The 16128-nt window shown below is 47.2% G+C and overlaps 1 protein-coding gene across 2 annotated transcripts in view; it reads left to right on the top strand.

The window, feature by feature from the left end:
* LOC146861664 (40-kDa huntingtin-associated protein-like) overlaps positions 1 to 16128 on the top strand; it is a 521777-nt gene that overhangs the window by 122093 nt on the left and 383556 nt on the right. The gene's annotated exons all lie outside the window — the stretch shown is intronic.

Here is a 16128-nt window from a genome sequence, read left to right as displayed (position 1 = left end):
TTTTCAAGAAAGTATTGGTCCATAGCCTTAACCAGACTCTCGCGGGTCGTAGGGTCTCGCAGGTACCACGGGTTAATGGGAGCGGTCCGCCCTGCAGACCGCGACTCGGTGTCAAAGAGAAGCCACAGCGGGGAATGATCGGAGATACCCCTCGCCAGGTGCCTGACCTCTCGAATTCGACCCGTCTGCGCCACGGGCATAAGGAAATAGTCTAACCTAGAAAGACTCCCATGTGCCCCAGAGTGAAAGGTGTATTGACATTGGGTCGGATGCATTAATCGCCAACTATCCACCAGGCCGAAGGTCTCCAACAGACCACCTAGCCAAGCCTGGGCAGCGGGGAGGGCCCTGGGTGGGCGACGATCCAGGTCACCCGAAACCACCGAGTTAAAATCCCCGCCCATAAGCAAAAGGCCATCCGGAAGTTCAAGCAGCATTCGACCCAAGTCCGCAAAGGTGGAGTTCTGGAGGCCCGGTGGGACGTAAATTGAGACCAGGGCAAGGGGATACCCCTCCCACCTCCCAATCAGACAAACATAACGCCCTCTATCATCTGAGACCACCCTCGTGATCTCCAACGGAAGTGAGGATCGCAGGAGAATGCCCACCCCCCTGGAGCCAGTTGTGAAACCAGAGTGAGCCACGAGGCGGTATCCCCCCCTGTTCATTGCATGGCAGACATTGCCAACCAAATGCGTCTCCTGGATAAACACCACATCAGGAGTCAGACGACGCAAATACTGCAGAACTACACCCCGTTTGATACGGTCCCCCAACCCATTGACGTTCCATGACATCAGCTTCAACCCGTCCCCCCCCATTCCCTCCAATAGATCAGAGGTCCCCCCGCAAGTAGCACAAGTCCCAGAGGTGGCAGAAAATCAATACCTCGCCCTGCTAACAAAAACCACACTACAAAACAACCCCTCCTTCCCCCCCCACCCCCCCCCAACACCCAACTCCCCCCACCCTGCACCCCTGCGGGCCAAAAAACCCCCCCAAATTGCAGTGTGCCTGTCGCCCAACTAACCCCAGTCTACAAAAAGACCCCGGAGGAGGAAAGGGACCCGTCCCCGCCCGCCCCCCATACAGGTACTAGCAAAACACACTGAACCAAAGAAGTACAACCCAGCTGAGCAGTGCAAATTGGCAAAGTCAAGGACCAAGAGTCACTCCAAAGGGGACCCGTCACCGCTGGCACCTGCAGAGGGCCCGGGACGGCCACCTCTGTCCGGCAGCGAGTCCAACCAGTCACTCACGGCCACAGGAGAGTCAAAGAAGGCAGTCCGCTCCTCATGTTCCACTCGGAGTTTGGCAGGGTAGAGCATAGAGTACTTTAGGCCCAGCTCACGAAGACGACGTTTCACCCCCTGGAATCCCATCCGCTGTTTCTGGACAAGTTGAGTAAAGTCCGGATAAAAGTTAATGGATGAGTTCTCATGTCGAACCGGGCCATGGACCCGCGAGGCCTGCAGAATCGCATCCCGGTCTCTGTAGTAAAACAGTTTGGCCACGATAGGCCTCGGGGGGGCCCCCGGCCGTGGCCGCCCGCCCGGAACTCGATGAGCCCGTTCAACGGCAAAAAATTTACTCAAGCCCGCAGGGGTCAGCTGTTGGAGGATGAGTTCCTCGACCAGGAGGTCAACCGGGCGGTCGTCGGAGGACTCCGGTACGCCGATGACACGGATGTTGTTGCGTCGGGCCCGTCCCTCGAAGTCCTCCAGCCGCCGGGCCATCTGCTCATTGACCACCTTGATGTCGCCAAGCGCGGCCTGCAGGTCCGACACATCCGCACCCAGGGTGGAGGTCCGCGCATCGAGAGTTTGAACCCTCTCGTTTGTTTTGGAGAGGTCCGCCCGTATTAAGGTGACATCAATCGCCACCGTATCGATCTTGCGGGCCAGGGCCTCGTATTGCGTGGCGATGGTCTCCCTGATGCCATCAATGGCGCCCATGATGTCCTGTAGGGAAAGTTCCGAAGAGACGGATGTGCCGCCACCGGCGACGTCTGAGGGGGGACCGGCCGTTCCAGGAGAGCCTCTGCCCTGAGTGTAGCGGTCCATGTTGTTGGTCTGGACCGATCCTCCACGGAGGGAGGATTTAGTCTTGCGCCCCTCGAGGCCCCCCTTGCCCCCCATGCGGCCACGGACCCCGAGGGGGACCGCCGATCAAAAGTAGTTGGGATACCGGCCCTGGAAACCAGCGCCTCACCCGAGGCCACAATATGGCGGTGCGGGGGGACCCAAGGCGATAGGCACTCTAGTGGCAGGTGGTGACAAAGCTTTGTGCAGAGGTCAGGGAAACACCCCGCCACCTCAATCGCTCCACCGGCCAGCCCCCTGAGGTCTGAAAGTGAAACCGAAAGTGGCCGATCGGCCCCTGGCACCGCGCCGCTGCCGCTGTTGTTCAACTGCGACACGGCCCCACGGCCCACCTTCGCCCCGGGCACCTCCGTCGGGTGGGTCCCAAAAGTTCAAACAACGATAACTCAGGATTCCCGGGTCCGATTAAATTTCTGAAAAGAGATAAGTGCTCAGCCGGTCGTCATCTCCCAGATTCCATAAACCAAATCAGGATATTGTCAGGATAAATTCCGAGGAGCAGCGAGGGTCCGGGGAGCCCTGTGCTCACGCGACCATCTTGGATGCGCGCTAGGCTCCTCCCCCTTCCAGGACGTTTTGATGTATTTTGTCACAAGTAGCATCCTTAAAAAGGTTTTTGCCATTAATCACAAACACTGTGTTATTCTTGAGACTGAGAAATGTGAAGTCCCGAAGAGCAAAATAGGATATTTGGACCATGTAGTGTCTGAGAATGGTATTGAACTGAGGCCTGGTTTAGTCAGTGCCATTACTGATGCTACAACACCCATTGACAAAGCTGGATTAGAATCTGTCATTGGTCTTAGTGAATTCTTTAAAGAACAGTATCTTTGCATGAGACAAGACCCTTTCGGATGTGTTTAATGTTAGTAGGGTTGAGTGTTCTAAAACCTTATAATTCAAGCCTGCTGTGTACAATCGCCATTGATGCCAGCAACCTGGGCTTAGAATCAGTTTTAACCTAAACCAAGGGAGAAGTACAAGACACTATTGGGTATTCTTCACTAATCTCAATACGGTTGGGAGAAAACATTAAAGACCAAACATCTTGGATTTCATGCTTCTCCACAAAACAGCTACAGCACAATTTTGACATCTGGAGTAAAACCTTAAGAGCAGATTACTAGTCACATTTTCTTTCAGAAACCTTGTTGGCAGAGGGCAAATAAGACAAAGACAATGGGAGTTGTCTCATTTATTGCTTAGTATGGCACTTTGGATTTCAGAAGTCCTCTCTGTAACCTTTGGCAAAGTCTTATTTTCCATCTTTCCCGTCTTGGCCTCACTGACGGTGCAGAAATTAGATTGGAATTGACATTACCAGAGCATGTTTTCTATATGTAGTACTGCACAATGGCATAATGAAATTCCTCAGGTCATTTATGATGATGTTGCGCAGCACTGCTTGGTACTGATCAGATGCTATGGCATCTACATTTTCTCGATCCACCTTGCACCTGGAAGTTAGGATCACAAAAGACATCTCTGGCGCCTGAGCCATCCATGAGAAAGAACACCAGTGAAGGTAAGCAATTTTTTCACCACTCTTTTTCTCAGTTCTGAGCTACAGAGATTACAATATTGTAGGTTTTTCCCTGCGCAACTTGTAATTTGGGAATACTAGCAAAGTTTAATCGGGGCCTTCAACTGTTTGCCTCGCTTTTACGTTATTCAAGACACATGACAGAGAGGGTATATATGTTGAGTGTACTAGCTTATGTAAAATCTTTTTTTTACTACATCACTTTACTAGTGTAAACATCTTTAAAGTAAATAACATTTATATTCCTCTAATGGTATATATGCATTTCTTCCTTCTCTGTTTACTGGCTGACTAGGCGCTGTATAAACATTTTCTATAAAGTGCCAATGAAACACATCTTCCTCATTTGACATGTTGGCACCATGTGGTAACTGATTCGGGATGGGGTGTGACTCTCTCAGTAACATGGCTGAGGCTATGTTGAATAAACTCATGGAAAACGTTATGCTGAATTTTGTGTTATAGAAGTACAATAATTTTGACTGATACAACAAAACTAAAAAATATTAATAGTCCTAAATGTTAAGTGCCTCCACTTTACCTGGTCATTGATAGGATGGTATTGGAGGCAGAGTCCTCTGCCTACCCAACAGTCTGGTGGCCTACCTCCCACACAGTAAATGACCCCCGTCTGTGTCTAGTCTATGAAAGATGGGCCAAGACTTCATTGCTGAATTTAAGGTGCTGCAAAATAATGTTCATAAACTGTGGTCTGTGACTGTTTTATAAAATGAAATAATATTAGTAGATTGATAAAGTACATACATGAAAAAACAAAATAGAACATTTTGTAAATTTGAAACTAGAAGCTAAAAGTTATCCTAAGCTAGATTTGTGGTAGCAGTACAACAAATGGAATCTACAATGGACAATTGTATCCCTCAATTGAAGCACTCTTATTCACCAAAAGAAAAAGAACTACATTACGAAGAAGAAAGACAATTATATGATAGAGTCTCGCATATGTCTTTGTCATTTAGAAATGAAACCGCATCTTGAAAAACTAAATTTAAAAAAAATGTTTTATTGATTTTTCAAGTACAACATAGCAATGACCACCCCCCTCCCTGCTCCCCGTACTGTGAGGACTCTTAGTCAGCAATCATACAATTTCCCCTCTAAATCATTTTTGTGCGTGATCTCCCTTACGATGTGTGGAAATGTGCCTAAAAGTGAGCACACTGGTGCAGGGACACCCTCTCGTCCACGAGTCCGAAGACTAACAAAATGGAGATCGGCACTGGAGTTGGAGGAAATAACAAGTTTATTAATCACTCATGAGTGGGACCACGTCCACACGACACTCTCAAGTGTTGCAGGAGAAGGCACACTGGATTCACAAACCATCCTCCTTTTATACTGTCAAGTTGCAATGTATGCATTTGGACAGAAATGGAAAGAACAAGTTTAAACACAGAAATGGCTATCGGCAAACAAGGGCAGATAGATGACTACGTGGTCAGCAAAGTGGGAGGGGGAGCAGGAATGCTTATGGTAGCAGTAAATGGTCGACAGTTAACATCTGAGACCAGGTGCACTGGCAGCTACAAACCCCAAGCACGTACATTGCTTAGCCATGTCAGGAGGTCAACTAAAATAGATGACACAAGCAGAGTGAAAAGGCGAGCAACAGAGGACGAAAGAATTACGATGGAAACAAAATGGCTGTCGCTTATGCTAAGGTAAAAGTTTACACTGACGACCCTTTTAGCATAAGCTAAGACATTTTCTTATGCTTTAAAAGGGGTACGATAAACATCATGGATGTCAATTAACATTATATCACAGATTTCTCGTTCCATTGCTGAACAGGCATTTACATTTTGAACATTCGTTTTACATGGTAGACAAGTAGTACAAGTGGAAATACAGAGGGAACAAAGCATTGGCCCACATTGAATACATAAGCAACAAAAGAAGAGAATTGCAATGATTATGAATAAGGCCGACAATATTTTCAGACCCCATACAGAAAATATGTTCCAGAACCATCCAGTCCAAGTCCATGTTCCTGAGTCTTGATGGATCTCAGTACCTATTTTATGCATTTTGGAAATAGCATCATAAACAGAAGGGGCATGGTCAGGTATGAACACCCAGCAACTACTACCGATAATGCGGCATGCTCCACCACGATCAGCTAAGATAACATCTAGCACCATTCTATTTTGCAAAGTCACAATTCTCGTAATTTGGAGTTCTTCTGTAATATTTCCAAGAGCCATTGCTGTTTGATTAGTCACAGCCTCTACTACACGGGTCAAGCGTCTGATTTTCCTGCTATTTAAAGCTGCACCAACGAAGAAAAAGAGTCCCAAATTTCAAGTCAACATATTGCTGTAATGCAGTGTCAGTTTGATCCACTTCGTCATTATTTATAGCTCTTTTGAATCAGTTCAAGGAAATGTCATTAAACAGCTTTTGATCTTTATGATAGGATGCAGGTGCTAAGAACACAGGAGGAAGCAAGAAGTACACATAGCATATTCCAGACCATCCAATTGGTAGATGGTAGTAACCTTTACTTCCCCAAATGAAGTAAGTGTTGTGTGAGGCTAGAAAACTACTATTGTTCGTTCCAGTAATGTTCAATACTGTAGTACAGTCACTTTTTCCCACTGGGATACTACCAAAGCTGCTCACACAAAGATTTGCTTGGGCTCTAGTAACAGTGATAACATGAGGCCTGTTACCCTTGGCCGTTCGAGTGTTGGGGAAAACATAGCTTGTGGAGGAATCTCCTTTGCGATACTCCTCCATTTCCCATACAGTTCCTTTGGCTTGTGGATCCCCTTCCTCATCGGGGTAGCAAACCCTATTGAGTTTTGCCTTAAGTCCTCCTACATCAGCTAGAGTAATATTAGCGATTTCAGTGGCCCACAACAGTGCGAACCAGGCTTTACAGGAGCCATTATGCTAGAATGGCAATGGAATGAGAGGCTGGCATCATTCCACATACCCAGCAGTTGGTAGTGTACGTAGCATTATGAGTATGATGCAACATTTGTATGAAAGTGTTATTGAGATATGACATTTGGTGCTTCTTTTCATGATAGGGAAGAGTGAAATAATAATGTTCGGTGGGGACAGGAGTAGTAGCAGTCGGTAAGTTTCGAGCCGGAGCTACTTCCTCCACAACAGACATTATCACAGCAATGATGGCAGCAGTCAAAGTTATACCAAATGGGATGATGGACGGAGCGTTTGAGCAAATCAAACACTCACCCCCAGTCAACTGATCTGGGTTTAATCTATCATCATCCTTTAGCTCACTCCCCCACCCCAGTTCAGACATGGCCATATGCAAATCAGTCGGACCCTGTGCCTCATGGGAACAGTCCAGCCCGAACTGCCAAGCAGAGTTAGTCCAGTCCAGTCAGTCAAAGTTAGTCCAATAACGAATAGTGTATATTTACTACAGGTTTTTGCAGCATTCGATTTCTTCTCCTCAAGCATGTTCATCTCGTCGGTAAACAACAGAACAGATGGTGCCCTAAGGTCCTGGGCAGGCGTTCGTTTCTTCATGAACGTTGAGACGGGTAGTCACTAAAAGGCTTACCCCCCTTTGTAGTCAGTCTTTAACCACCCAGGACAGTGGCTCAAACAGTCTCTTTCTGCGATGAAGTGTCTTTCTTCCTGGATCGAAGCAGATATCTAGATGTACCAGGGATCGTGTGGTCCGGGAAGACTTCCTCAGGTCCTTCAGGTGACGCGGCTCGTCCTCTCTCGGGGGCTCACGAGGGCATGCGAAACCTTTCGACAATGGGTGGCATACACCCAGTTCTTCCGGTTGGTCACTCGCAGTGCAGTTCTGGTAGCCAGGAGGCCCTGCTCTGGGCCGCGCCACCGAGGGGCCAAGGAACTGGTCAGTTGAAACGATTTTGTCAGCACAAACTCGCCAGGCCGCAGATCATGGCCTTCTCCCTGCGACCTGTCTGGAAGAGCTTCCCACACCGGCTGATAAATAGAAGACAAGCTGTCAGTTACTCATCAGCACATGGGGTACATCATGTATAGGGCGAGGCTTAGAAATTCCCCAAATATTCATGGGTCTCCCAAAGACTATTTCATGCGGTGTAAGGCCAGATCATGTATGTGGTATCGATCTAATAGAAAGCAGAGCTAGGGGCAGTGCATCAGGCCATTTCAAAGACGTGGAAGCCTGTATTTTAGCCAATTTCAATTTCAGGGTGGAGTTGTAACGCTCCACCAAGCCTGCTAATTGTGGATGAAAAGCAGCATGAAATTTCTGCTTAATTCCCTACCCATTCATGACATATTCTACAACTTGCCCCATGAAATGAGGTCCGTTGTCACTCCATAAGACTCGACAAATGCCGAATCGAGGAAAGAACTCCTTTAGGAGAACTTTCGCTGTCGTGAGAGCTGTATTATCCTTCGTAGCATACGCCTCCACCCATTTACTGAAGGCACAAACCACTACTAGGACATATTTTAAGTTATTACAGCGCTCAAACTGAATATAGTCCATTTGCAGGACCTCAAAAGGTGCAGTTGGTGTCACAAACCCTCCTGTTGGAGTTTGCGTTCCCTTTCCAGGATTATACTGAAGACAGACCAGACAAGACTGGACTATTTTTTTTAGGAGTGCCGGCAATATCAGGATGATCCCAAACGTGCATAAGTGGTTTTGCCATTGAGGATACACCAACATGTGCCAGCCCATGTGCCATGTGAATCAAGGGGTATAAGTAGGCTGTGGGTAACTTCCATTTGGTCATATCTTTATTCCTCCAGCAGCCCTCATCATCCAGTGTTCCCTCCTTAGACCATTGGTCTAGTTCGTCAGCAGAGGCAGATTGTTGCCTATCCAGCACCTCTTGCCTGGCATCATGCCAATGTTCAGCTTGTGACTTCACCACATACATGGATGTAGTACTTCGCTGCATTGCGGTCTCACAGGCTGTGTGATCCGCAAAGGCATTACCTGCTCCTATTTTATCAGTCACTTTCTTGTGTGCACTACATTTAACAATTGCCAGTTTCTTAGGATAGGTTAGGGCAGTAAGAAGATTATGCACTCATTCTCCATGTACTATCTGTGTCCCATGTGAGGTGAGGAAGCCCATTTCTTTTCAGATGCGACCAAAATTGTCTGCCACCCCAAAAGCGTACTGGCTGTCAGTAAAAATTTTAACAAGTAAGTCTGTACTAAGCTCACATACTCTCGTCAGTACAATCAGCTCGGCCCGATTTCTGTGGGATGCGAGCTGTTTCAACTACTGTCTGAAGTGTTGTAATCGCATAGGCAGCAGATGTAGTGCCATCAGGCAACTTCAAACATGAGCCATCAACCCATAGCTCCCCATCAACACTAGAAGGAGGTGTATCTTGTAGGTCAACGCAACCCTTTGTGTGCTCTTCAGTGAGGAATATACAATCATGTAACTCTTGCGACTGAGACTGAGTAGCTGGAAATGGCAATAGTGTAGCAGAGTTTAAGGTCAAACATCTTTTCAATGTGATATGAGGGGCCAAAAGTGTTAATTCATATCCTGTCAAGATAGTACTAGTCAAATGCTGTGTTTTCGTTTGATTTAGCAAAGCATCAGCTGAATGGGGTACTAACACAAGCAGTTTGTGTGACAAAACTATTCCTTCACTTTGACATATAGATACAGCCGGTGCTGCCACCGCTCGGAAACATCCAGGCAGCGCTTGAGCAACTGGGTCAAGGACAGTTGAGAAATATGCACAAGGACGTTGTTTTTCACCGTGTGTCTGTGTTAAAACCAAGAGGGCACAACCTTCCCTCTCGTGTACGTAAAGTGTGAAAGTCTTAGTATAGTCTGGAGTTCCTAATTCTGGTGCAGAGCAAAGAGCTTGGCGTAATTGTTGGAAGGCATTCTGACATTCAGTAGTCCATGGGAGGGGCATCGAAGTGTCCTTGGTCAAAAGGGCCAACAAAGGTTTAATATTTTGCGAAAAACTGGGGATCCACTGCCTACAAAAAGAAGTGAGGCCAATCAATGCACGGACATCCTTCTGAGTACGGGGCACAGGAGTATCTAAAATGGTCTGAAAGCGGTCTGATGTGAGTGCACGTCCCTCCTTAGACAGGAGGTGACCTAAATAGGTAACCTGCTATCAAGAGTATTGCAATTTATTTCGCGAGACTTTGTGATTATGGAAGGCAAGAAACAATAACAGTGTTCCTTCTTCACACTGCTCATGGTTATCTGCAGCTAACAAGATGTCGTCGACGTACTGGATAAGAGCCACCCCTTTTGGTACGGGAAAGGAATCAAGCTGCCTTTTTGATGCCTGACTGTAAATGCTAGGACTTTCTGTATAGCCCTGTGGAGCTCTGCAGAACCGGAAGAATCTATTTTTCAAGGTGAACCCAAACAAATAACGGCTGTTAGGATGAATGGGTATCGAGAAGAAGGCATTCTTCAAATCGATCAACGAAAATGTAGTGGCAGTGGGAGGGACCACAGTGAGAAGTGTTGTGATACCAGAAACTACCGGATATTGGGGCACTACAATTTTATTAACCTCTCGCAAATCAATAATGAATCTGTAGATTTTAGTGTCTGTGTCATTTTGCAAGATGGGTAGGATAGGGCTATTGCAAGTATTGCACGGGACTTCTTCCACTACCCCCACTTTAATCAAATCCTGAACAATGTTTGCTAATGCTTTTTCACCTTCTCGGGGTATTTTGTATTGGGGCAGTCGAGGCAATGAAACACCCTCCTTTACTTGGATATGTACAGGTGGAATAACCATTTGTCCCACATCAGTATCTGATCCAGCCCACAAAGTACTCGGTAAGGACGCCAGAGCGACATCCTCATTGATAAGACTGGATCTCTCAACCATTGGATAATTGTCATTTAAAATAACACGCACACCTTCCGGAGAACATGGTATTGTAGCACGTAAATATGTAAGCATATCGATACCCACAATGTTGTCCGGCGTGTTAGGGGAAAGCAAAAATGGACATGCTGCAGTGAATTTGTCAAGTCCGAATTCAAGTGGCTGTGAAAGTGGGCTAGGTGTAGGTGTCCCATCGAATCCTATCAATGTTATCGTTGTGCCGGACAGGGGAACCCTAGGAACCAATCTTTTAGACAGAGCACTACGGGTAGCCCTTGTATCAACCAGAAACCGATCAGTACATCCCAAGACATTTGCTTCAATATAAGGACCCATTTAATCTACTGGCACCTCAACTAGTTCCTTACCCCATTCTAGGCATCCCTATGCATAATCGGAATCTGCAAGGGCATCAGCAGAATAATCAGACATTTGATATTGATTTCGTCTATCAAAAGTATTAGAGTGATTTGGTCCTTGTTCAACTGCCTCAAACCTGGGACGAGCTCCTGAACCTCTCTTATTTCCTAAATTCCCTGGACATCCACTCATACTTCCCCTTCCCCGCTGATACTATTGACCTCGCAAAAGAGGGCTCTCAGAACGCCAATGCCCAGTCTCTTTACAATAAGCACACTGATCAGGGGACAAAGTTACTCGATGGAGAGGAGGCACTCCAGGTGCACGTCCGCCTCTTCCACCTCCCCTAAATGGTGGACCATATACTTGAGCCAACATAACTTTTGTCTTTAAATCTTTAACCTTCTTATCCTCCCTGCCTTTCGCTTCCTGTTGCTCATAATATTGGGCCATAGTCAAAAGCGAAACTGGGGAAGACGTGATCCAAGAACTCTCGCTGGCCTTTAAGCGACTAGCTATTTCCGGTAACATATTAGCAACAAATTTGTCAACAAACAAATCCTACCCCCTATCATCGGCCAATGAGTGACCACTAAAATCATGGAATGCCTCCTCAAACCTTGAAAAGAAATCAGAACCGACTTATCCTTTTTCTGTTTACAGGATGCTAACGTAGTCCAATCTATTTTCTTAGGGGGTATGAGAGTCTTTAACTTAGTCACAATAGCATTAGGAAGATCTAATATCTCCTACTGAGGTTTCTGCGCAGGCTCCCTTTCTGCATCTATTTCTTCTAAATTTGCCCAGGTATAACCATATTCTACATTGCCATCTCTTTTACGTATTGTTCTCCACATATCAGGGGGCAAAATAAGCCCAAAGAACATATCAGTAACTGGCAAGGTCATAGTGCAGAAGCTAATGGCTTCCTTCCTCATAGAAGGGGGCTGGATTTTTCCGGGGGTCGGGCAAAGCAGCCTTGAGAGCCATAATGTCTGCTCTACTCCAAGGAGTGTAAACCCAATTATATATGAAATATCCCTTTGCATCATCCGAAGTTTTATCATCATTTGTTCCCGCACCTTCAGAGGAACATACAGGGGTGCAGCTTCACGCATTGGTTTCATAGTAATTGTACTACTACCGGGTGCAATCTCATCCACCGGAGCATCTACTTTCTGTGCTTGGGATTGAACTGCTTCTACAACTTTCTGTTTTCTAGCTAATTCTTGCTCCTTTCGTAAACGCAATGTTTCGTCTCGTATTTTAACCACTCGTCTAATCATATCAGATAAATCCGAAAAAGGGAAAGTCCCATCTGTTAATCGTTTATAATCCGTATTTATATCACCTGGTTCTAGTTCTTTAGAAGTTTGTCTAAAATCAAATATTACCTCCCAAGCGAATTTATCTACAAAATAAAATTGCTCTATATCTTGCCACTATTGAATCATAGCTACGATGATCGATGCAGTGAGGCCGATGAGCCTCCTCTCTAGCAGCAGTTTTTAATTTATTTTGTTCTGTTTTAGTCAAAGTAGAGCGAGTCTGCCGCCCACCTTGCTTATCTTTATCTTTTTCTTCTGAAGGCAATTGCTCCTCATCAGAAACCTCATCATCAGGGGCACTTGGAGTGAGAAATTTATACGGAGGTGTGGGGTCGTTCTAATAGGATGCAATCATCCTGAGGCACATTAAGTAGGGACTAGAGAGGGCGCCTAATAGGATACTGGCCATTTACCTCTAATCGACGTTCTCTATCTTCTTTTTCTATTTTTTCCTTCATTTCACTATTTTTTAATTCTAACGCTTTTTGATATATCGTTTTCTGCTGTTCTTTTTCTGCTATAGCTTCTGCTCTCTTCGCTCTCTCTCGCACTTCTTTATCCCACATACGCACACAATCAAACATATCCTGTCTACTTTTTCTTTTAAATAAACACTGCTCTACATATTGAAACTTTTTAGAATCGAATGACCCATTCACTGGCCATTGTAAATCAGACTCTTTCTTTGTGTATTTGTTCCACAATGTACCGTACATTATGGGAGAAATACCATATTTGACATACATGTCTCTATTGGGCGTCCCTTCTGGAGGAGCCGGCTGACTTTGTTCCAATCTAAATTTGGTACCACAAGAGCAGCAACACTACTTACGGAGTGTGCTGAGAACAGGCATGTTTTTCCAAGTATATGTAAAATATTTCTACTCGAAACAAATATTCCAGAAGGAGAAAAATCTCTACATTACCTGCCTTCAATCTTTGCAAAGAATGAATACAAAAACCAAACTAAAAACCAAGCCAAACAAATCAAGAGTGCTGCTTCAGCGACCTTACCAAACAGAAGTCTCCAACTCCCACCTGCCGATCTCTGGCCGACCTAATGGTCACTGCAGAAGTACGCCAAAGAAAGCCCAGTCGGGGCGTGGCCAAGATGGCGACCTGATCGGATGCAATTCCCGGAGGCCCCTCACTGCGGGTCCCCTTTCCCGGTTATTTGGGCAGCAGGATCCCCAACTGTGCACCCCAAAAGGTGGCACAGCTTGGGTCACCGGAGCGCCATCACAGGGTGCAGCCTGAGCGGCAGTGGGCGCCGCGGTGACTCAGGGTTGCCAGGGCTTCACGAGGACCCTACTCTCTCTCTCCATTTGCCTGCAACTTTGGAAGACGGGCATTGGACAATGGTAACCTGTTGGGAATGTTCAGTTGGGGTTAGGGTGGGAGGAAGGGGAAGGGTTGGAGGGCGGGATAGGCAGGAAGCTGGGGTTGAGGGGGGCTGTTGGGGCTTGGGAAGAGGGGGAGGCGGGGGGGATGGAACCGGTGTGCTATCCATGAAGAGGACCCACGGGGGGCGTTTAGCAGGGGCGGACACAGCTGTATCACTCCACAAAGACACAGTGTCGAAACCTACTATAAAAGTTATCACCCTTAATGTAAAGGGGCTCAATAGCCCCATTAAAAGACGAGCCATCCTGTCATACTTAGAGAATTCAGGCGCCTCGATATGTCTACTGCAAGAAACACACCTACTGTCCAGAGATTGGCATAGAATGAGATCCCGGGCTTTTCCCCAGCAGGTTTACTCCTCTACTACTGATAAGAAAGCGGGGGTAGCTATACTGTTTGCTAGGCACTTCCAGTACACGGTGGGTGATAAGGTGACAGAGGTAAAAGGCAGACTACTGGCGCACACGGTGAGGGTGGCTGGCGTTTCTATGGTTATAGGGTCCCTCTACGTCCCTAACTCAGGCCAGGAAGCCTTTCTCAGGGGAGCTCTTTCAGAGATTCTAAGCTCTCAGGATAGGCACATCCTTGTGAGAGGCGACCTCAATTTGGTCATGGACCCAGAAATAGATCGGTCGGGTCACCGCAATGGCTCCACAGGAGCAATATCGACTGAGGGGAGGAATTGGATGAGACGTAGGGAACTAATGGACCTTTGGCGGGAGGCCCACCCCTGGAGCACACAATACTCATTTTACTCCCATGTGCACCACACATACGCCAGGCTGGACCACTTTATTGTATCCTCGGAACGTCACACACTAGTAGGCGATGTGGACATCATCCTAGCCGCACTCTCTGACCATGACACTGTGTCCCTGACCCTCACAGTCCCCCAAACTAAATCAGCCAGAGGGAGGTGGCGTCTCCGGGAGTCCCTATTACAAAAGAAGGGGGTGATCCAACAACTACACAAGTGCATTACGGACTATCTCACGACCAACGATAAGCCTGACACACCTCTGACCGCGCTATGGGGGACTCTTAAAGCGTTGGTGAGGGGGGAATTGATAGCAATATCAGCAGCGGAAAACAAAGAGCGAAAAGAAAAAAGGGAAGTACTTGCGGTCAAGGTAGTAGAACTAGAGAGAGTGCAATAGTCGCACGGGAGCTCTCAGGATATGGCGGCAATTGAAGGCTGCCAGAGCACAGCTTGCCGGCCAGGACCTCGACCGAGCTGAGTATGCGGCCCTACGGCTCTAGCACACATATTGCGTAGGAGGAGACAAAACAGGGCTACTCCTCGCAAGCAAACTCAGAGCTCGTGTCCAACGATCTAAAATTACAACCCTCCATGTCGTTTGAGGAGAGGAGGTGTGAAGCGATGACAAGATAGCGGAGACTTTTAGGGACTTCTACGCGTCTCTCTATAGCAAAGACTTGAATGTCGACACGGACGGGAGACCTACCTCTGACACGCGGCGACAACGATGATTAATGCCACCGGAGCCGCAGCTCTGGATGTGCCTATTAAGATAGAAGAGGTGGTGGGAGTGATCTCCCGCCTCAAATCCCTGAAATCTCCCGGCCCGACGGCTTCTCAGCCGGCTTTTATAAATCCTTTTGCCCACTCCTGGCTCCAATTTTAACCCGACTTTTCAATTCCTTCCAGTGACCAGGTTCTATACCCTCGGACATGTTGGAGGCAGACATAATTGTATTGCCCAAACCGGGGAAGGATGTCACCCAGTGTGCCGCTTACAGACCAATATCCCTACTTAACCTAGACTTAAAAACTCTTTACAGGGGTCCTCGCAGCCAGACTGGGTCCACATCTGACTGGCATCATCGAGCCAGATCAATCGGGTTTTATCCCAGACCGACAGTGTAGCGATAATACTAAATGCCTCATGCACCTCTTCGACGAAGCTCACTACAAGGGGATGGACGCCATGCTGCTGTCGATTGACGCTGAAAAGGCGTTCAATAGGGTGGACTGGGGTTATCTGGACAAAACGTTGGCACACTTTGGCACCGGGGACCGCTTAAGGGCCTGGGTTGCGAGCTGCTACGATAAGCCGAGGGCGACGATACAAGTTAATGGTACAAACTCACGCCCGTTTGACATTAGACGGGGCACGAGGCAGGGGTGCCCGCTGTCACCCCTCCTCTTCGCACTATATGTAGAACCCCTAGCGCAGAGGATCCGAGACAACCCCAACATCACGGGTATTCCCTTCGGAGGGGAACAACACACAATCAGTTTGTACGCAGATGACATCCTTGCAGCTCTAGAGTCACCCAAGAAATTGGTGCTGGCCTTCCTGCTTGAGCTGGAGGAATCGATGCTCCTACCCCTAGGCACAACGAAAATATGCCACAAGGCAGTCAACCGGACTATGGGGACCTTCAATCGCACACCTCAATCCCCTACCTGGGGATTGTTTTAACACCGTCTACAGAGCAGACAGTCACCCTGAACTACGCGAAACTCACCTCCCAAATACACGGAGATCTGAGAAGATGGCAGCAACAACCATTATCACTA

This window comes from Triturus cristatus, chromosome 3_1 (genome assembly GCF_964204655.1).
Source record: "Triturus cristatus chromosome 3_1, aTriCri1.1, whole genome shotgun sequence".
In the NCBI taxonomy this organism is placed as follows: Eukaryota; Metazoa; Chordata; class Amphibia; order Caudata; family Salamandridae; genus Triturus; species Triturus cristatus.
Note: the sequence above shows the minus strand (reverse complement) of the source record. Positions and strands in the feature narration are given on the sequence as shown.